This window comes from Gossypium arboreum, chromosome 7, assembly GCF_025698485.1.
Source record: "Gossypium arboreum isolate Shixiya-1 chromosome 7, ASM2569848v2, whole genome shotgun sequence".
Classification (NCBI taxonomy): Eukaryota; Viridiplantae; Streptophyta; class Magnoliopsida; order Malvales; family Malvaceae; genus Gossypium; species Gossypium arboreum.
In genome coordinates, this window is record NC_069076.1 from 23,608,501 (window position 1) to 23,633,067 (window position 24,567).

The window sequence follows — 24,567 nt, forward strand, 5'->3', positions numbered from 1 at the left end:
CGAGTATCACAAACTCTTTTATTTCTAGAATCCTGACTAATAGCTTGATGTCTTCATTCAAACCGTCTTCAAATCTTTTACACATTATTGCTTCAGTTGAAACACATTCTTGTGCATATTGACTCAATCTCATAAATTCTTGTTTGTATTCTATAACAGACATACGACACTGTTTCAGGTTAAGAAACTCTTTGCGTTTTTAATCTATAAATATCTGACTGATGTATTTCTTTCTAAACTCAGTCTAAAAGAACTCCTAAGTGACTCGTTCTTACAGAACGACAAATATCAATGTTTTCCACCAATGATATGCCGTATCTCTCAGAAGTGAAACAACACATTTAAGACATTCATCAGGAGTACATGACATTTCATCAAACACTTGTATCATAATCTTGAGCCAAAACTCAACTCTCTCAGCATCTTCATTAGTAGTAACACGAAACTCTTCAGGCCCATATTTTCTAATTTTATCAACCGGAGGCTTACTCAAATAAATCGGATTCACAGCTTGTGGCGTGACAGGGACTTGTGGAGGATTAGATGGGGGTAAAGGTTGTGGAGCAGCCGGTTTAGTTCTAATATACTGAATAAACCACTCATTCATCATCTAGAAGAAGGCTTGCTTAGCCTCTCCCACGTAGCTACTCGTAATCGGCCTAGAATCAACCAGCGATGCTCCTTGAGCAGGAGCGGGTGCATTACTTTCTACATTATCAGCTACGGTTCGATCGGGATCCATTTACTATACGATAAACACATTTTAATTGTCAGGAATCATCACACTATCCCAGTTTATATATATGGAATGTATAGCTAGACTCTCACAAGCTACGTTGTCCTAGAATCAACTAAACCATAGCTTTAATACCAATAAAATGTAACACCTCTAACCTGTATCCGTCGCTGAAATAGAGTACAAGGCATTACCAGATAATACAAATCATTCAAACACATTGATGCATTCATTATTATAAACTATTCACAAACATTCACGCTGTCCCTTATAAGGTCCTATGAGACCTTAAAACATGCTTAAAAAAATAGTTTGAGACTAAACCGATCACATATAAAAATTTCTAAACACTTAGAAAAATTTTAGAAAATCATAAGTCACACGCCCGTGTGAACAGGCCGTCTGCCTCACACAGCTACCAGAAATGCCCATGTCACACAGGCTGTGTGAAAACAGGCATACATATTGACTTATACCACATGGCTGAGGACACGCCCGTGTGTCAGGCCGTATAAAAACTAAGGGGGTTACTGACTTGGGTCACACGGCTGACTACACGCCCATGTGCCAGCTTGTGTGGTACACACGGCCAATAGACACGACCGTGTGTCTAGACCGTGTCCAAACTGTAGGCTATACTGACTTTAAATTGAAGGGTACCCCAAGGGACACACGGCCGTATAACATGACCGTATGTCACACATGGTTGAGACACACACCCGTGTCTCTACCCGTGTGGACAAAAATAGGCTATTTGCAAAGCCAATTTAACACCCTAATTACAAGCACATCTAGCAACCAAAATTGCATCATTTCAATACATCTTTAAGCAACCAGAAATATGCCAATTCATACTTATAACATATTATCTATTCATAACTATTCAATCACTCAATTTAATATTCAAAACATACCAAAACAATGTACCGTAATCACCACAATTTATCTCATTTCCAAATACATTAACTCATCAACCTATCATCTATTTCAAATCACTTAATATACCATATGGTCATCTCAAATCAAACAGTAAAATGCTAGCTTTCAAGAACAAACACATCAGTTAACAACTAATCAAAATAACCAACTCATAAACACACCAAATAAGCCAACATATAAGGCATTCTATACATCATATAATTAACTTATTAAACACATAACTTAAGCCAACTAAATGGCCAAATTCACACCAACATTTACAAGCCAAATCTCACGACTAAAACCACAACTCAAAACATATCAATATGACACTAGCCTATACATGCCATATACCATATATACAAAGCTTCCAAAAATACCAACAAGACGATCGATAGTGCGATGATGTTTCCTGATGATCCCCGAGTCTGGACTAGCTTCGATAATATATAAAACATGGATAAAACACATAAAGTAAGCTTTTTAAAGCTTAGTAAGCCATATACAAATAAAGCTATCATATAAATCACCACATTTCCATTATTAGGCCAAGTACAAGTAAACATATATATATACACAAACCTTTCTCTTTGAAATACATATTCATTTTCTCACGTAACTCATCACTTTTCAATACTTGTATAAACTTCGTATGTACCTGAGTTGTTTAGCTTACTTACACATTCTTTATCGACTTATATTTTCTCGTTGAACCATTTGGAATCGTTAAGGGTACTCGTCAATCACATATAACTCATACAATGCCATATCCTAGATATGGTCTTACTTGTTATCACATATCGATGTCATTGTTCCAGACAGGGTCTTACACGAAATCAATTAATGATGCCAATGTTCCAGACATGGTCTTACACGTAATCTCAATACAATGCCAATGTTCCAGACATGGTATTACATGTAAACACATCTTGATAACCTAATGTCATGACATCTGTATCCTATACTATTCGTAAGGTTTGTACAGGACTTTCGGATGTCGAAACTCTATCGATTCTTGCTCGTAAGTGCTCGTTCAACATTTATAACAATTTAATGGCAAGTAAACACATATAATTCAATTTAAACACATTTATTTGCATATGAACTTACCTCGTAGTCGGAATAAATGGACAGGTCGACTATTTAATAACTTTCGTTTTTCCCTAATCTAAATCTGATTTCTACAGTTCTTGATTTATATACGTTAAAAATTAACCCTTTTATTCATCAACACATTCAATTTCATCCACAAACACATATTTAGGAATTTTTACACTTTAGCCCTAAACTTTCACATTTCTTACAATTTAATCCTTATTACATAAATACACAAAATTCGCAAAATTTCCTTATACACATGCTTGGTTGAATATTCCCTTGTTCATATAAGCCCATATCTTTCATTTATTTACATTTTGACCCCTTCAATTTTGAAATTTTCACAATTTAATCCTTAATAAGCATTTTTTGTCAAAAAATCACTTAGTTAAACATAATAATCTATCAACCATGATTTATTTTTCATCATCAAACCACAAAAATCTCAAGCTATCAACAATGAAAAATCACAAAATCCACAACCAATTCAAAAATTCAAGTATGGACTAGCTAGTATTTGAAGAAACGATCTCAAAAAACTTAAAAATCATCAAAACGGAACAAAAAGAACCTTTAATTGCTCACCAGTATGGCCGAACCCTAAACTTCCTATTTGATTTCTTTCAGCTAGGCATGTTAAAAGATGATAGGAATTTTGATTTTGTTTTATTAATATTAACTTAATAACTAATTTACAAAATTAACCCTAATTATAAGCCACCTTTATCAATGAGAATGCGACTTTTGCATTTTACTCGATTAAGTCCTTTATTCAAATTAACTACTTAAACGAAAAATTATCATACAAAACTTTCACACATATGCAATCATATACTGTAAACACCAAAAATAATATTAAAATAATTTTACGGCCTCAAATTTGTGGTTTCAAAACCACTATTCTGATTTAACTAAAACCAGACTGTTACATTAATGCACTTGTCCATAATATATATGAGTTCATCCATATAATAAATAGATTTCCCATACATAAGTACATTATTTAATTCATCAATCTTTTTATAACATCATGTTACATCTCAATTGTGAACTTACCATTTCATTCTCTTTACTTACCCATTGAACCATCTAGAATTACATCAATACTTGGGAAAGCTCACACGAAGTGTGCATTTAAATATAATTGTAACTTTTCCTTTCCATGCTCACACGAGCTATGAAATGGACCTGCGCATATGAGTTGTGGGTTAGAATGTAAGCTATACAATGCTGCTCACACGAGCTGTGGAGAATCAGCAACAAATGCAGGACCTCAGCCATCAGTAGGACAATCAAGACTAGGACCCGAAATATTAAATCTGTAATGACATGTCATTTGTATCTTAATAATTCCTAAGGTTCAACCGAGTTTTGATATCCGTCAATGCATCATGGCATGAATTTATTTATACTTAATTTCATTTGTTTCATAACAATGTAATAAAATTCAAACTTCACTAACATTAAAACAATTAGAGTTCATACCAACTTACCTAACTAAATCGCAACAATGACTAAGTTCAAGGGCTAATTGGTAATTTTCTATTCTCCTCAATTTTCCACTCGTTCTTTATCTAAAAAAATAATTTCATTCAATTCACTATTTCTAATAGAAAAATCAATTCAATTTATGCAATTAAATCTTTTTGACATTTTTGCATAATTACCCTCAAATTTGCCCTTTTTGCAATTTAACTCCTAAACCCGAAACTTGCAATTTTATCATTTCTAAATAAAATTCATGCAAACCAATTTTTCCCTATTTTTATAACAGCCAATATTTACCATCCATTTTCAGTATTTTCGTTTAATTTTACTATTTTCATAAATAAGTCCTTATACCTTGAAATCATCAAAATTTACTTAGTAAAACATGTCTATTTAACAACTAAACTTAACAATCTATCATAAAACTTCAAAAACATATCAAATCTTTTCATGGCATAATCTACAACATTTAGCAGATTTACAAATTGACCCCCAGGTTAGCTGGACCTAGTTGCAACGATCACAAAAACATAAAATTTACGAGATACGGATAAGAACATCACTTACATGCAAAGCTTGAATATTGGTCGAATCTCCCGAGCTCTGAAAATGGAGTTTTTTCCTTTGAAAAAAAAACATATGAAATTATGTTTTGTTTTTATTTTTTCCTTATTTAATACCTATTATTTACATTATTAACATTCAAATATGTCATTTCAACTAATGAAAATTAGTCACCAACCGCCTACTACTTTATAGTGTAACACCCCAAACCCGACCTAGACGTTATGGCCGAATCTGGCGATGCCACATTGAAGTGTTTTTTGAAAAATATAATTTCGTGGAAAAACTCGTTCTATATCAAACCTCTTTGTGATCTTAACGAAAATTTAGGATATCTCGTTCATTGTTAAAGACTCAAGTCATTTTAGAAAAATGTTAATCATATTAGATTGTTATTATATTTTAAAACATTGTTTGTTGCAGAAGCTTTTAAAATATGTCGCGTAAATGTGGTGTTTTGAAAAGCATTAATTATTTTTTTTGAAAATCCGCGTCCTACTACTACAGTTATGATTCAAAATAAATAAAATCCCAAATCAAAAGTTAAAAATTTAAAGAGGCCTTATTACAAAAACAAATACCGAAATTAAATTTCTTGTAAACAAAAAGGCAAATATGGAAGCATGTGCGGTTGTGTGGCCACCTTCGAGTCCCTCGCAGCACCAACCCGCCTAAGCTCGGGATTACCTGTATAGGTAAACAGAAGGGTGAGTTTATGAAAACTTAGTGTGTAATCCCTTAATGAATAAATAGTCAAAATACAGTATGCATATACAGTTTGGGCCTTAGCCCGTCCTAGTAATAGTTCAGTTTCAATTAAGGCCTCAGCCTATTATAGTATCAGTATCAATGTAGGCTTTAGCCCATTTTAGTGACACTAACAGTATAGTTATGTAATCAGAAATCCTACCCAACCAGTCTCTACGCTCCATTCCATCTAGCCCTACACTCCATGAGGGGATAAAATCAACCTACCCATCCTTACACTCCAAAATAGCACTGGTTGCGGCACTAAACAGTATTTGCAGCAGAGCTACCAGTACAGTACACTTCCTCCAATCATAATAAACCTATCCCCATGCAACATATCATGCGTCATGTCATAATATCATACACGTATGCAATATATATAATGGCATGCTCAATTATAGTCATACATATCATAAGGGCATAATAGTCATTTTACCCCATAGGGGCGTGAAGTCATTTTATCAGTTTGGGGTCTAAGTATACTTACCGACCCAATAGCAGGTCCACGGTCGTCTCGGGTGACCCGTGCACCCTTAACAGTCAAATAGTGAGAATAGGCCCAAGGCCCACAAAGCGACCCATATGGGCCCACACGCCCGTGTTGCCCACAAAGCCCAAAAATGACCTTGGCTGCGTGGATACACAGTCTAGCCCAACATTCTCTACATATCTGTGCATTTTACTCGTGTGGGGTCCACAATTCTGTGGGTCCACAAGGCCCATTTCAGCCTAACATGGCCCAAAACGGCTTAAGCCCACGAAATCGCTCATGGTGGCCTCTACGATCAAACGCCCATGTTTATGTGCTTGGACTACCAGATGAGCGAGCGCACACCCGTGTAGCATCAATTGTCACATTTTTCGGCTTTTACCGATATATTTTTTGGGCAGTGTCTACACATCTGATAGGATTTTAGGTTCGCAACCCCTCTTGAGATGAACCGTACCTAAAACCAATGACAAAACCATGACCAACATTAGTCATGCTTAATACTAAAATAGTCCCCAAACGAACTTGTTACCGTCACTTACTTCCACTACTTTAACCGATGTTGCCTTACAACTCTAAAGGTAAACCATGTCCAACACGATTAAATGCTGCCAAAATAACATTATTAGAACCTTAACATAGTTTAATCAAAATGGCCTCATTCCCTAATCAATTGGGCATAACTTCCTCCTTACTAGAAGACTTACCAAGCCCACGTGACAAAAGTTGAGCGTAAGAGGAAGAACAGATTCAGCAGAGAACCGAAAAGGACGATTGAAATGCAACAAAAAACTGAGGAGGGTGTAACGACAGGTATAGACAAATAAGAGAAGAGCAAAAGAGCATAAGTCAAGCAGAGACCTACTAAAAGCACAAAACCCAGATTCAAAGAAAGGAGTAGTCGGCCTGCACTCCACACAAAAGCTGGAAGCCCTCACTTTGACAGAGGCAATAATAGAACAGTTACCCCTCCTAACAGAAATCAGCTGCACAATAAGAAGGAAAGAAGAGTTGAGAATCGGCAATGAAGAACAAGGGAAAGATTGATGGAATAAAAACAATATTCGGCTACAAAGGAATGAGGTATTCGGCTATACAAACCGAGTGTAAGCAATGGGAAAGCAACAAGAATAATCGAAGGAAGAAAAGTGAGGGAGAGAGGGAAAGTATCAAAGCACAATATTGGAGAGCAAAACCAAAATAGGGCAACCCGAAAAATACCCGAATGGTTACAAGTAATATTCGGCTACCAAACAAACAACACTAAAAAGAATGAAAAGAAGAATAGAGAGCAAAACTAGAACACAATTTCAGCACTAAGAGTCAAAGGTCCTATAACTGAATTGGCACAATGGAATTCCCACATTCAGTATTCACACCTCAACCTCCCTTAATTCTCTCCTAAAATCTCTCCACAATATCCTCCTAGGATTCGACTACACACTCCCCATTCCCCTCAAACTCTCCAACCGCCAATTAGCATCAGAATTTAACTGACATACAACCTCTTACACGGTACAACAGCAAAATAAATCACTCCTTTTGCATCACCAAGCTTGAACCTCAAACCCCATGGAACAATCCACATGCCCCTATCCCCTAGATCAGTAGGCCTTTTATGACATGTTTTCCCCACAATTATTTAAAAACATACTGTCTAGAGTCAAAGGTAAGGCCCAATGAACCTAGGGCTCAACTTGCCCTTCCGCCCAAATTTCAGTACTTTCTTCTATGGCGAGACCTTAAGAAACACGAAGCCCCTTACAGAATACTCAATCTTCTTATGCTTCAGATCCGTATACGACTTCTGTCTATCCGATGATATTTTCAGTCGATCCCGAATTAGTCTAACTTTATCCTCAGTATCAGAAACAAACTCAGGGCCCAGAACTCACTGCTCGCCCAACTCACTCCAACATGAGGGACTACAACACCTATGACCATATAATGCCTCGTAAAGTGCCATCTGTATGCTAGACTGGTAGCTATTATTGTATGTAAACTCTGCAAACGGTAAGTAATCCTCCTAGCTGCCTTGGAAATTTATCACACAACTCCTCAACATGTCCTCTGGTATCTGAATCACCCTCTCTGACTGACCATCTGTCTGAGGATGGAACACAGTACTGAAGTCCAACGTTGTACCCAATGCTTCATGTAGCTTCTTCCAGAACCGAGACGTGAAGGAAGGATCCCTGTCAGATATTATGGAAACCAGTACCCCATGCAGTATCATTATCTCAGACACATATACTTTAGCCAGCTTCTGGAAAGAGTAATCAGTATGGACTAGTATGAAATGGGAAACTTGGTCAATCTGTAACACCCCTAACTCGTGACCGTCGCCGGTGTCGGACACGAGGGGTTAACGGCCAAATCCTCTCAAGGTACCAACCAATTTGACATTACCAGTCAGGCTGGAAAACTGCGTCACCGTCACCTTAAAAATCATATCTCGAGTTTCAAAACTCGGAAACTGGTTTTGTAAATTTTCCCTGAATTTAGACTCACATACCCATGCCTGGATTTATTTTTAGAATTTTTGGTCGGGCCAATTGGTACAGTTTATTAGTTAAAGTCACCCATGTTACAGGGATCGACTGCTCTGACCTTCGCGCGTTACAACTTGAATATCTCTCTGTACAGGGCTTTAATACTGGTGCTGTTTGTTTCTAATGAAACTAGACTCAAAATGGAATCTTTACATATAAGGCATGACTCCTAATTCCTTCTGGATAATTTATGGTAAATTTTCAAAGTCGCGACAGGGGACCCAGAAACCGTTCTGGCCCTGTCTCACGAGAACTTTAATATTTCTCAGTATACTGCTCATATGGTCGTTTCGTTTCGTCCATATAAAAATAGATTCATCAAGGTTCAATTCCATAATTTACTCACTATTTAATTCTACTTCTACTATTTTTAGTGATTTTTCAATCTCATCTCACTGCTGCTGTCCGCAACAGTTACTGCAGTAGACTATGCCAATTTCATGAATCTTTCCTTGGCCTTAATCATCCATCATACATGACACAAATTATGGCCACCTTATCAAAATTAGAGTTTCTAAGAATCGTGGCTATAGGTTCTAGCATCCCACTCGACGACCACATAGGCCATTTTCACATGGCTTAAAGTTTACAACCCACAATTCGACAAAATATAATAGCCTATACATGCCAAATGTTCTTCAACAACGAAAACAATACCACAAGATTTCAGCCGGTGTGATGACTTCAACGACGGTCCCGATCACGCATAAACAATACGAGTCCGAGAGACCTAAAATGGGTGACAAGAAAACACCGAGTGAGTTTACAACTCAGAAGTCATAAGCATTCATCAATCCACCGATAAAGTTACTACAACATGTACAACAAACGAGGCTAGGTACTCATCCATATCGAATCTATACCATAATACCTCGGACCTTTCGGTCCAATCTCGCATCAAGTCATACATCCACATTTCATATTCTACACAACAAGATAATCAAGCATTTTTACACATTAACTCATTTTCCAGCACAACCATACAATTTCAATCATCACATAGATTTAAGGCTTACCAAATTCAACCCCAAGCATGAACGTATTCTCTATTCGTCATGAGCTCGAGGTACTTACCCGATCCGCTGTCAATACTCAATTCAATGGAGACACACCTCCATATATATAGAGTACGCACACACAGTGCTTACTACTCGATTTCGCACACTTAGTGCCACGTAATTTAAGCCCCACACACAGTGCCATACCCTCCGAGCTCGCACACCCAGTGCCGTATTTTTCCAGCTTGCACACATAGTGTCATATTTTTCCAGCATGCACACTTAGTGCCTTATATTTCCAGCACGCACACTTAGTGCCATATATTTCCAGCACGCACACTTGGTGCCAATCTCGTCACCATACACACGTATTGTTCAAGACACACAGGTCGAAAGCAAACTTTCTACACATTCCACTATTTCTTTTACATTCAACAATTATCCTCACTCCATACACATACAATTTCATTTATACATATATAGCATTCCATTAAACACAATTGCATGGATTTTCCAATCATTTAAGCAATATCAAACATATGTGCTTAATGACTTACTTTGTTTGGGGTAGAACGGTTCCAAATCGGCTACTCGTTTGCTTTCTCCTTTCCTTTGTCCAATCTAGTTCCCTTTGCTCTGAGCTAAATCAAACAATTTACCTCTCCATCAAACACAAACATACGGCATTCACATGCATTATTATGGTTATTGCGAATACTTAACACAACTAAGCTGAAAATTTACTCAATCTCATCTTAATTTATTGCTACTTATTTATCAAAGTTTCCAATACAAGGTATTTAACACCTATGCCCATTTATACCCCATATGGCGAATGCTTCATTCCTTACCAAATTAACCATCCAACAATTTTTCAGCCTCATTACCACCCTTTTCATGTCTAATTGTTTAAATACTCTCAAGCTCATTCACAAGTACTATTATACATCTCATTAAGCATTAATCATGTTGCAACATAAATTCTATAGCATGGCCGAATACTCATGCACACACACACATAACAACAAGAACTCAATGGCACAAAATTTCCTTTTTGTTAAACATTCGAACTCACTCATCTCCATGCTTTCATCACAACAACATCAAAACACTCACCAAGGAAGACAACATGCATGGCCAGAATACTCATGCACACACACACATAACAACAAGAACTCAATGGCACAAAATTTCCTTTTTGTTAAACATTCGAACTCACTCATCTCCATGCTTTCATCACAACAACATCAAAACACTCACCAAGGAAAACAACATGCATGGCCGAATTTTAACTCACCTAACAACTTAGTTTCGATTTGAGATTCAAGGAAAATTTTGAACCAATCCTCCAAATCATGCATGCATTTTCAAGAGTGGCATAAAACATACCTTCTTGTATCAAAACACCTTAGTCTAGTAAGCTCCCATGGCTGATTTTCTCAAGCTTTTTCCCCTTTCTTCTTAGTATATTCGCCAAGCAAGGAGAAAATGAGAGAATGAACACTTTTTTTTCTTTTGTTTTCATCATATCCCTATTTTTTCAATTTCATTCCTTTATTCTTTCAAGCATAATCCATTAGCTAAACATGTTTGAAACATGTTTTCCTTGCCCATCACTCTTGACATGGCCGCCACTACCCTTAGGAATGGGCTATTTGACATGCAAGTCCATTTATTTTACTTCATCCTTTTATTAATCTCTTAAAATTAGCCACATCTATTTAAATCCTTTCACATGAGTCCTTTTCTTTCAATTCACAATCAAATTAACTAAATCAAAGAATTCAAAATTCACACATGCATTTTCACATATTCTAGACAATAAATATTACGTTCGAACATGTCGGTGACTCGGTTTAGCGGTCCCGAAACCACTTCCCGACTATGGTCAATTTTGGGATGTCACACAATCGTTCTACAATGGCCCATATTGAATCCTTTTTAAAATACATTAGGGGTAGCCCACTAACAAAGTCCATAGTTACTCTCTCCCACTTCCAAAGTGGAATCTTAATTGGCTGAAGCAACCTGAAGGCAACTGATGTTCAGCCTTAACCCGCTGGCAAGTCAGGAATTTACCCACGAAGTCGGTAACCTCATGCTTGAGACCTGGCCACCAATACAACTTACGAAGGTCTCGGTACATCTTGTTTCCACCGGGATGCATAGCATAAGGGCTACTATGCGCATCTCGCAGTATAAACTGCCTCAAATCAGTATCTTTTGGTAAATAGACTCTCCTACGGAAACAGAGTACCCTTTCTCTATTCAATCCAAAATCTGATGTGCTACCACTCTCAATCTATTAGAATCGAAGACCCAGTGACTCATCCTCCAGTTGTTTACCCTTAATCTGCTCAATGCACGTCGGTTTAACTTGATGTTCGGCCAACAGACTACCATCATCAACTAAGCTGAGACGAGTAAACATCACCCTCAGATCAGTCATAGCCCTACGGCTTAGTGCGTCAGCCACCACATTGGCCTTCCCCGGATGGTATTCGATTGTACAGTCATTATCTTTAAGTATCTCAATCCATCTATGCTGCTAAGATTTAGCTCCTTCTGAGTAAGGAGATACTTGAGGCTCTTGTGATCCATGTAAATGATACACTTCTCACCGTATAGGTAATGCCTTCAAATTTTCAGTGTGAATACCACCGAGGAAAATTCCAAGTATGCGTCGGATAATTTGCCTCAAGAGTCTTAAGCTGACGAGACGCATATGCCACCACCTTACCCTCTTGCACCAACACACATCCCAAACCAACATGTGATGCATCATTATAGACAGTGAATTCTTTCCCGAACTCTGGCTGTATTAAGATAGGGGCCTCAGTCAGAACTTTTTTAAGCTTATCAAAACTTTCTTGTTGTGCATCAGTCCAGTTAAAAGGTACTCCCTTACACAACAACTTAGTTAGAGGTGCTGCAATTAATGAAAACCCTTCAACAAAACATCTATAATACTCCGCTAGTCCCAGAAAACTGTGAATCTCAGATACAGTCTTAGGTGGCTTCCAATCCAGAACAGGTTCAATTTTCTGAGGATCAACCCTAATCCCTTCAGTATATACCACATGGCCCAAAAATGTTACCTCATGTAACCATAACTCACACTTATTGAACTAGGCATACAGTTGTTTCTCCCTCAGAATTTGTAGAACAACTCGGAGATGTGCATCATGCTTATTTTTAGTTCTCTAATACACCAGGATGTCATCTATAAACACCACTATGAACCGGTCCAGATAGGGCTGGAACACTCGGTTCATAAAATCCATAAAAGCTATTGGTACATTCATCAGTCCAAACGGTATTACTAGGAACTTGTAATCACCATAACGGGTCCTAGACGTTATCTTGTAAACATTAGTCTCCTTGACCCTCAATTAATGGTACCCTGATTAGAGATCAATCTTAGAGAAAATCAAAGCTCCTTGGAACTGGTCGAATAGATTGTCTATCCTCGGTAAGGGGTATTTTTTCTTAATCGTCAATTTATTCAACTGTCGGTAATCAATGCACATATGTATGGATCCATCCTTCTTTTTCACAAATAAAATTGGTGCTTCCCATGGAGACGCATTAGGGCGGATGAACCCTTAATCCAGTAATTCTTTAATCTGGCTTTAAGCTCCACAAGCTCCTTTGGTGCTATTCTATAATGGGCGATGGCCACTGGAGCTGTACCAAGCAAAAGCTCAATCCCAAACTCAACTTCACGGTTTAGAGGTAATCCAGGTAGCCCGTTAGGAAAAACATCCGGAAAATCCTTAACTATTTTGATGTCTTTAACAAAAGAAGCCTCAGAATCTAAAACACCGATGTAGGCTAGATACGCCTTACAACCCTTGTGACAGCCCTAAATTGACCCTAGTCAGGAAGTGGTTTCGGGACCGCTAGACCGAGTCACCAAAGTATTTGAATGTGATATTTATTGTCTAGAATATGTGACTATGAATGTGTGAAAGTTTTAAGCTTCGATTTAGTCGATTGCATGTGAATTTAGTTAATAGGACTTATGTGAGAAAATTTAGAAATGTGCTAGGCAAATCTAAGTGGCCAATTAATGCATGTTATAAAGATGATAGGTTTGCATGTCAAATTACCCAAAATTTGAACTAGTGGCCGGCCATGCTATGGGTTAAAACCTATTATAAACATGTTGTGTTAATGCTTTATGTTAGAAATAATAAAATAAAAAGGGTTAGTAATAATGAAAATTGGGGGGGTGATGAAAAAAAAAAAAGAAAAAGTTCTCATTTTGTTCTTCTTGACCAAAAAATCAAAGGAAAGAAAGAAAGAAAGGTTGAAGAGGTTCGTCCATGCTTGTAACTAGGTTAAGGTATGTTTGATGTTATTCCATGAAATTCATGCATATTTTTAGATGTTAGTTTGAATTCTACCTAGCCCATGGTTCAAATTTTTTTTGCTATTTGATGGAGATGATACTCGGCCATGGATGTTGTCATTCTTGGTTGGTGTTTGATGTTGTGTTGACGAGGTATGAAGATGATAGAGTTTGAGTGCTTAACAAAAGGATTGGATGTGAGTGTGTGTGAGAATTTGAAAAGGTAGGACTTAGCAACTTCATGAAGCATTCGCCATGGTAGGAAGTAGAAGAGAAATATAGTTGTTGTTCATGTTAGATGAAGTAGAGTCAAACAAATGAGCACATATGTGCATTAGTTGCTAGATGGAGAAAAATCGGCTAGCAAGTTGTGTACTAAGGCCGAATGTGACTTTGAATATTATTGAGTAATGTATGTGTTTTGAATTGATGGAATGGAGAGGATGCTTTAATTGTGTTATGAACAATTATATGTTAAATTAAGGGTTGCTAAGCTAGCTATTAAGGTGAAGTGCAAATGTTAGTATTTGATTACTAGTGCATATATGTGTTTTAGCCGAGCTTTGAACTTGAAACAAAATGGTATTTAGTCAATACAAGTGACCATATTTGTAGATTGTATTAAGTATACAATTGGCCTCAACATAGACATGCATATTCGGCCACATGAATGAATACATAGATTGATGTTGTACGTTCGGCTATAGGTAAGCATATTGATGGCTTTATCTTGACTTAGAAAATCGGCTAAAGGAGAATATTGGCTAATATGTTGAATTTGATTCATGATTTCATACACATATGACTCTAATGCCTAATATACATGGGCTAAGTACCTTGAGTTTCTCTTTGATGTTCAAAATGATTAAATCAATTTATTTGTTAAATTAAGCTCAAGAACAAAGGGGAACTAAATCCGATAAAGGAAAGGAAAAGGTGATCGAATAGCCGTTGAAATCGTTCGACAACATCCGAGGTAAGTCTTTGAGTAATGGAACTTAGTTTATGATTTGATTAAGTTATGACATATAAGCATAACAAATAAACAGTGATATAATGATTTTACTTGAATTATATGTAGAGATAATTAGTTTATACCTATGACGGGTAACGGAATGTGCATAGAGATCATGTCATAAAGCAAATCAATTTATGCTCTTTGTATGTGGCTATTGAGCCGAAAATGGGAATGATTGATAAGTGTCTTGTGTTTGAGTTCTAGTGATGAAAATGAAATATAGATGTGATATAATTTATTGATATATGTTCATGAATATTCGGATGACAACCGGCTAAGTCCCGAAGGCATTTGTGCGAAGTTACTATATCCGGGCTAAGTCCCAAAGGCGGTTGAACGAGTAGCTATATCCGCTAAATCCGAAGGTACTTGTTTTCTGAATGAGCGATCTTGCTGTAATAATTTCAATTAATACGCCGTAAAATCCCAACGATGAGGTATGTTTCGTATATGCATTGGAATAGTTGATTCCTTTTAAATAGTATTCGCTCAGTCGATTAATAAGTTTCCGACCTTTGGTTTAGTTGATCCCTTATGTATGAATATAAGGGTTGGAAATGTGAAGTAGGTATGATTTTGAGAATATGTGTATATGAAATTATCCGTTTAGTCATATGAATGCTATACTTCAGTTGTGCCTAATTTCATTGCTCAAAACTTACTCAGCATTAAATGCTTATTTCGTTTCTTTGATTCTCTGTTTTATAGATTTTGGTTCATCAGCTATCGGACTCGGGAGTGTCAAAGTCGAAGTCGCCCACACTATCAAAGCCCTTTTGGTACTCTTTTAGTTGAACTCTGATAATGGCATGTATAGGGCTGCCCTTTTGTTGTTAGTCAAGTACTTTGGTATTGTATATATTTGGATAGCCATGCGAAAATGGCTTATATATTTTGAGCATAGCGTTATAATCATTTTGTATATATATGGTTATTGAGAGGTGTGGAAATACTTGGAAATGATTAGCCATTGGAATGGTTAATCACGATCATATTTTTGTGCTATGTATGTTAAAGGGCTAGTTGAATCATGGAAATTATGAAATAGGTAAAGTCTACCTTAAAAACAGATACCGACAGCAGCAGTGATGTGAATTTGAAAAATCACTAAAAATTGTAGGAATGGAATTAAATAGTGAATAAATTATGTAATCGAACCTTGATGAGTCTATTTTAATATGGAAGAAACGAAATGATCATATGAGTCGTAATTTAAGGGATGTTTAAGTTTTCGTGAAACAGGGCCAGACCGATTTCTGGATCCCCTGATCTGACTTTGGAAATTCACTATAAATTAACCAGAGATAATTAGAAGTCATGCCCTATATTTACAGATTCCTCTTCGAGTTTAGTTTCATTAGAAACAACTGGCATAAGTATTGAAGCCCTGTACAGGGAGATATCTAAGTCGTAATGCATGAAGGTCAGAGTAGTCAAACCCTGAAACAGGGGAGACTTGAACTAATAAACTGTACTAATTTGCTTGACAAAAAATTTTAGAAAACAATTTTTAGATGTAAATATGAGTCTAGTTTCAGGAAAAATTTACGGAACTTATTTTCGAGTTTTGGAACTCGAGATATGATTTTTAAGGTGACAGTGACGCAGTTACCTAGCTTGTCTGGAAATTTTAAAATGGACTGTGCAAATAAATGAATTAAGTCTGTTAGCACCTCGTGTTCGACTCCGGCAACGGTCTCGGGTATGGGGTGTTACAATTTTATTGGTATCAGAGCCACAATTTATTCGATTCTAGGTGTGACAACCCGAATTAGGGCCTAATCGGAATAGTGGTTTCGTGACCACAAATCCGAGATAGAAATAATTGTTTTATAATTATTTTGGGGTTTATGATATGATTGCATGATTGTGTGAAAATTTCGTGATGAAATTCTATGCCTAAAGTGCTTAAATTGAAAGTAGGGACTAAATCGAATAAGTTGCAAAATTTGCATCCTAGAAGTTTTAGTATGAAATTGTTTTGGAATATTAATTAGGAGGTCTTAAATAGCAATTTGACCAATTTTAAGTTCATGGACAAAATTAGGACATGGAAGGAATTTTGAAAGTTTAGTAAGGAGGGCATTTTGGTCATTTGGATATTAAATGAAATAAAATGGGAAAAATAACACAAAATTGATCATCATCCTCCTTAGTTGCTGCCAATTCTCCTCTCTCTATAGCTAGGGTTTCTTCAATTTTCAAGCTCCATAGTAAGTGATTCCAAGCCCGCTTTTAATGTTCTTTACGTTTTGGAATCCTCAAGCTCGATTAAGCTTATGCTAGTAATAATTTAACCTAGGGTTCACATTTGGAAAAATACCCATAGGTGAAATTTGTGTATTTTGATGTTTTATGATAGAATATGAGGTTTTAAATTATGTTAAATAACTTGTGCTACTCGGTTTTAAGTGAAAACGAGTAAAAGCAAGATAATCAGTAAAAATACCATTTTGTTCATAACTATATGATAGAGTGAGAATTTGATGTTGTTGTAGAAGAGAAAAATGTTCAGCATATCATAAAATATAAGAATAAGGGCTGAAATTAAATTCCCGAGCCTAGGGGCAAAATTGTAATTTTGAAAAAGTTAGGGGGCAAAAATGTAATTTTTCCATGATGTGATTTTTGGATTGAAATAAATAGTATGAGTATTAAATGAGCTAAATGTGTTATTATAGATCAAGAAAGACGCGGAATTGATCTCGAGCTGGGAAGGAAAAAGTTTTGGACTAAATTGCAAAATTTCCACATTTTGCACCAAGGTAAGTTTGTATGTAAATATTACAATAATTTCATGTACATTCTTATATTTCAGCCTATTATATAAATATACTAGCTGATGTTAAAATATAAATCGACTATTGGAAGAATGGAAATAAATATAGAGAGAGAGATCCCGGTTGAACATTCGGAGAGATCGAATGAAATAGAGGGAGCGTAGCTAGGTCACATGTATGATGCTGAGTGCACATCATGTGTACAAGAAAGCTACGAGACACCCTGTAGTAGGTAGGTCACATGTGTGATACGAGATGTATCCCATGTAGACAAGAGAGCTACGTGAAAGATAAATGTAGCTAGGTCGCATGCGTGATTCCAAGTGAAGGACACCATGTAGACAAGAGAGCTACGTGAAAGATAAATGTAGCTAGGTCGCATGCGTGATTCCAAGTGAAGGACACCATGTAGACAAGAGAGCTACGAGACAAATCGGTTGGGTCGCATGAGTGGTACTAAGTGTTCACCATGTGTACAAGAGAGCCGAACTAAACGAAGCACGATGGTGGGGCGTGTCTTTGAAACCATTAAATATCGAGGATTGATCCGAATTGTTCAACGGGATGGTTTTGTGGTGATATTGTGGTTTGGACCTACACTTATGGTGAATGAAATGTGGTGAAAATGATTTGTGGTATATACATATATAAGATAAAATGAGGTTAGCACAAAGAAAGTGTGAAAGAGTGAAATTAGCATTAAAACTGTTTTTAGATGGTAGCAGTGACGTGATTTTGAAAAATCACCAAAAATAGGAGGAATATAATTAGAGGTTGAATGAGATGTGAAATTAAAGTTTAATGAGTCTACTTCCATATAAAAGAAACAGAGCAAGCAAAGGAATTCTATATTTTGAGATATTTACAATTGTATGTGACTTGCTCAGGATGAATACGTGATCCCCTATTCCAACTTTGAAAAATCATTAAAAATTGTACAAAGAAAATTAAGAAATATAGTTTACATTCCTAAATTCCTTATTGAGACTAGTTTTAAATGAAACAGACTTCAGGGTTTTTTGAATTTTGTACTGAGAGAAATTCAATTTGTAGTGAATAGAGGTCAGATCAGTCGAGCTGTGTAACAGGGGAAACTTTAACTAATAAACTGTACTAATCGGCTGAACCAAAAATTATAGAAAAAAATTAGCAAAAGGCTTTATGAGTCTAGATTCAGGGAAATTTTACGGATTTGAATTTCGAGTTTTGTAACTCGAGTTATGATTTATTTAGTGAATATGATGCAGCAGAGACAGCTTAATCAAAGTGGAATGAATAGTGAAGTTAAAGTAGATATACTTGAATTGTTGTGTAAACATGTTAGATTTTTTTTTAGTATTTACATACTTACTTACTAAGCTATAAGCTTACTTTGTTTCTCTCTTTTGTCTTATAGTGTTCTTCGGCTTGCTCAGGAGTTAAGGATCGTGAAGATCTACCCGCACTATCATACTTTAGGGTATTTGAACTAAACGTTTTGAATTATGGCATGTATAGTAGGCTTAATTATTTTGTTAAGTGTCATATTTGTCTAGGTTTAAAATATTAGTTACAGTACTCGACCAGCTAATTTGTACAAGCCATTAAAGTTGGCTAATATTGTTCAAGACATATATTATACGATGCACTATCAAATTGGATGACATATTTATATTTCGGTTATGTTTAATGGTATGTGTTATGTTCGGTAATACCTTGTATCCTGTTTGGCTGACGTGAATGGGTAAGGGTGTTACATTTAGTGGTATCGAGCTATGGTTTAGTCGGTTCTCGGACTAATAAAGTGTGTGTAAAAGTCTAGCTATACATGCCATAAAAAATATTGTGATAGTGTGGTGACTCGATTATTCTAAACCGTGTTTTGTTTTAATATAGTAATGGATCCTGAAGGAACTACTACCGATGATGTTAGTAATGCGCCGACTCCCGCACAAGGGACCGCTACTGTGGAAAGTAGACTGAGACATTGAGACAAGGAGATGAGGCTCGGGATGCCTTTCTCCAAATGATGAACAATTGGTATCTTGAATTTATTCGAGCAAATCCAAATGCTCAACCTCCTCCACCCCTCCTATACCTCGACGATTCTGTAGCTGCTCAAGGTATAGATTTGGTAAGAATGAACAAGCCTCCGGTTGACAAGATTCGAAAACAAGGGGCCAAAGAGTTTAGAGCAAAGGTCGATGATGATCCCGAGAAAGCGGAATTCTGGCTTGAAAATTTTACCCGTGTATTTGATGAGCTCTCATGTACACCCGAGGAATGCTTAAAGTGTCAGATCACTTTTGAGAGATTCGGCTTACCACCGGTGGAAGACTTTGGTTGCAGTGGTGCCAAAAGAAAAGTTACTTGGGATTTCTTCCGGAAGAATTTAGAAAGAAATACATAAGTCAGCGATTTATTGATCAAAAACGGAAGGAGTTCCTTGAATTGAAGCAGGGAAAATGTCTCGTAGCGTAGTATGAACGCGAATTTGTAAGACTCAGCAAGTATGCCTGTGAATGTGTGTCCACCGAGGCCATTATGTGTAGAAGATTTGAAGATGGGCTGAATGAGGACATTAAAGTGCTTGTAGGAATTTTGGAGTTGAAAGAATTTGTAGTATTGGTTGATCGAGCTCTTAAAGTCAAGAATTGAACAAAGAAAGAAGAAAAGTCGCTATTGAGGCCCGAGATGTCGAAAAAGACAGATAAGCAAGCCATTTCAATCTCAACCAAAGAGGTCCAAAGAGACAAACCCTCGAATGACAGTTTCAATTGGGGATTCACACAGAGATCATGGTAGAGCATATTCGGGTCTAAAGCTCAAGCTACTTGATGGCAAGTGTGGGTAATGTGCGACCTAGAAAGCCCGAGTGTCGACAATGTGGTGGCAACATTATGGTGAGTGTTGGGGACCGAGCGAGCTTGTTTCAAAGTGTTCTCGCGAGCATTTTATTAGAGATTGTCCGGAGAAAGTTAAAGAAGAAAGATTTGAGTGCTAGATGAATACCACCGCTAGTAGAGGTAGACCACCGAGAAATACTGGAGGTGGGACTAGTAGTAAACTGTGATGAAAGATTTAACGGCAAGATCGAAGCTAGAGCACCTGCTAGAGCTTATGCTATACGTGCCGAGAAGATGCATCATCTCCGATGTTATTATGGTACATTTTCTCTATGATACTATTGTTATTGCATTGATTGATCCCGGGTCCACTCATTCCTATATTTGCTTGAATTTAGTATCCAATAAAAAGTTGCTGTTGAGTTTATCGAGTTTACGATTAAAGTGTCGAACCCTTAGGCCAATATGTGCTAGTTGACAAGGTTTGCAAGAATTGCCCATTAATGATTCAAGGTCACTGCTTTTCCGCCAACTTGATCTTGTTACCATTTGGTGAGTTTGACGTTATCTTGGGAATGGGTGGTTAACATTGTATGATGCTAAGGTAGATTGTAAACAAAAGACACTAGAGTTGAAATGTGAAAATGGAGAAATTATGTGGGTTGAAACAGATGAATCAAATAAATTGCCTATGGTGATTTCGCACATGTCCGCACGTAAATACATGAGAAAAGGGTGTGAAGCTTATCGGCTTATGTAATGAATATTGAGTTGCCTCAATTGAAATTTGAATCAGATCGATAGTCTGTGAGTTTCGGATGTATTTCCGAGGAATTGCCAGGTTGCCTCCGAACAGAGAGATAGATTTTGCCATTGATTTGTTGCCGGCATCGCACCGATCTCGATTGCTCCATATAGAATGGCTCATGAATTAAAAGAATTGAAGGCTCGATTGCAGGAGTTAACAGACAAGGGATTTGTGAGACCGAGTTTCTCTCCTGGGTGCTCTGTATTATTCAGAAGAAGAAGGATGGTTCAATGAGACTTTGCATTGATTACCGTCGACTTAATAAGGTGACTATAAAGAACAAGTACCCGTTGTCGAGGATTGATGATTTATTCGATCGGTTAAAGGGGGCCACAAGTGTTTTCAAAGATTGATTTGAGGTCCGGTTACTACCAAATTGAGAGTTAAGGAGTCGATGTGCGAAAACCGCCTTTAGGACAAGGTATGGACATTATGAGTTTCTTGTGATGCCTTTCGGCTTAACAAATGCTCCAGCTATATTTATGGACTTAATGAATCGGATCTTCCGGCCATATTTGGATAAGTTTGTAGTAGTGTTTATAGATGACATTTTAATTTATTCTCGAGATGAGTCTGAACATGCCGAACACTTGAGAACTATATTGCAGATCTTGAGAGAAAAGAAACTGTTTGCCAAGTTTAGTAAAAGTGAGTTTCGCCGTGAAGTCGGATTTTTGGGGCATATAGTCTCAGGTGATGGTATTCGGGTGGATCCAAGCAAGATTTCTGCGATCGTTGATTGGAAACCGCCCAAGAATGTATCCGAGGTTAGAAGCTTTTTAGGCTTAGCCGGGTATTATAGACGTTTTGTTGAAGGATTTTCGATGATTGCCTCTCCTATGACTAAGTTGTTGCAAAAGAATGTTAAGTTTGAATGGACTGATAAATGTCAACAAAGTTTTGAAAAATTGAAAGCACGATTGACTGAAGCACCAATTTTAGTACAGCCCGAGTCAGGAAAGGAGTTCGTAATTTATAGTGATGCATCATTGACAGGCCTTGGATGTGTGTTGATGCAAGAGGGTAAAGTGGTAGCTTATGCTTCGAGACAGTTAAAACCGCATGAGAAGAACTATCCTACACATGATTTGGAACCGCCAACGTTGTTTTTGCCTTGAAGATTTGGCGACATTATTTGTACGGTGAAAAATGCCGAATTTTACCGATCACAAAAGTTTGAAGTACTTGATGAATCAAAAGGATCTGAATCATGACAAATAAGATGGCTTGAATTATTAAAGGATTATGATTTAGTGATTGATTATCATCCGGAAAAGCAAATGTAGTTCTTGACGCCTTGAGCGTAAAATTTCTTTTTACTTTGAGAGCCATGAACACGGGTTAGCATTGTCGATGATGGGTCAATCTTAGCAGAGATGAGAGCTAAACCGTTATTTCTCCAGCTTGATTTGTGATGCTCAAAAGAATGATAGTGAGTTGCGGATCAAGAGAACTCAATGCGAATCAAAGTTACGACTCGATTTCGAGTTGGACCAGATGACTGCTTGATGTTTCGAGACAGGATATGTGTGCCAAAAATGATAAATTGATTCGTAAAATATTACATGAGGCGCATAATGGTCGTTTATCGTTCATCCCGGTAGCACAAAAATGTATAATGATTTAAAGAAGTCAGATTGGTGGTGTATGAAAAGGACATTTCGAATTTGTAACCAAGTGTTTGATCTGTCAACAAGTAAAAGCTGAACATCAAGTGCCTTCGTGATTACTTCAACGGTAATGGTGCCCGAGTGGAAATGGGACAAGATTACCATGGATTTTGTAACCGGTTTGCCTTTAACTCCTAAAAGAAGGATGCTGTTTGGGTAGTGGTTGATAGATTAACAAAGTCAGCCCACTTTATACCAAGACGCATCGATTACTCACTTGATAAATTAGCCGAATTATATATTGCTGAAATTGTGAAGTTGCACGAGTACCTATGTCTATAATATCGATAGAGATCCAAGATTTACCTCGAGATTTTGGAAAAAGTTACAAGAAGATTTGGGTACAAAATTGAACTTTAGTACCGCATTTCATCCACAAACAGATGGTCAAACGGAAAGAGTAATCCGGTACTCAAGATATGCTTAGATGTTGTGTTTTAGAATTTGGAGGTAGTTGGGAGAAATATCTATCTTTGATTGAGTTTGCCTACAATAACAGCTTATCAATCAAGTATACAAATGGCACCGTCTGAAGCCTTGTATGGTCGTAAGTGTCGAACTCCTTTATATTGGACCGAGCTTAGTGAGAAACAGATTCATGGAGTTGATCTAGTTAAAGAAACCAAGAGAAAATAAAAGTAATTGGGATTGCTTGAAAGTCGCTTCAGATCGACAAAAGTCATATGCGATTTAAAAGAAAAGAGATTGAATTTCGTGGGTGATAAAGTGTTCTTGAAGGTGTCACCATGGAAAAGATTCGAGATTTAGTCGAAAAGGCAAGTTGAGTCCGCGTTTTATTGGGCCGCACGAGATTATGAGAGAATTGGACCAAGATGGCATATCGGTTGGCCTTACCGGCAGAGTTAGAAAGAATTCATAACGTGTTTCATGTATCAATGTTGTGACGTTACTGCTCGATCCTTCACATGTGATTTCCCAATGTAAATTGAGATTCGATCGGATATGACCTATGAGGAGAAACCAATAAAGATTTTGGCTCGAGAGATTAAATAGTTAAGAAATAAAAGTATAGCTTTAGTGAAAGTATTGTGGCACGGACATGGGATAGAAGAGGCTACGTGGGAACTCGAGGAAGCTATGAGGAAACAAGACCCAAACCTCTTTATCGGTAAGATTTTCGGGACGAAAATCTCAAAAGGGGGAGAATTGTGACAACCCGAATTAGGGCCTAATCGAAATAGTGGTTTCGTGACCACAAATCCGAGATAGAAATAATTGTTTTATAATTATTTTGGGGTTTATGATATGATTGCATGATTGTGTGAAAATTTCGTGATGAAATTCTATGCCTAAAGTGCTTAAATTGAAAGTAGGGACTAAATCGAATAAGTTGCAAAATTTGCATCCCGAAGTTTTAGTATGAAATTGTTTTGGAATATTAATTAGGAGGTCTTAAATAGCAATTTGACCAATTTTAAGTTCATGGACAAAATTAGGACATGGAAGGAATTTTGAAAGTTTAGTAAGGAGGGCATTTTGGTCATTTGGATATTAAAT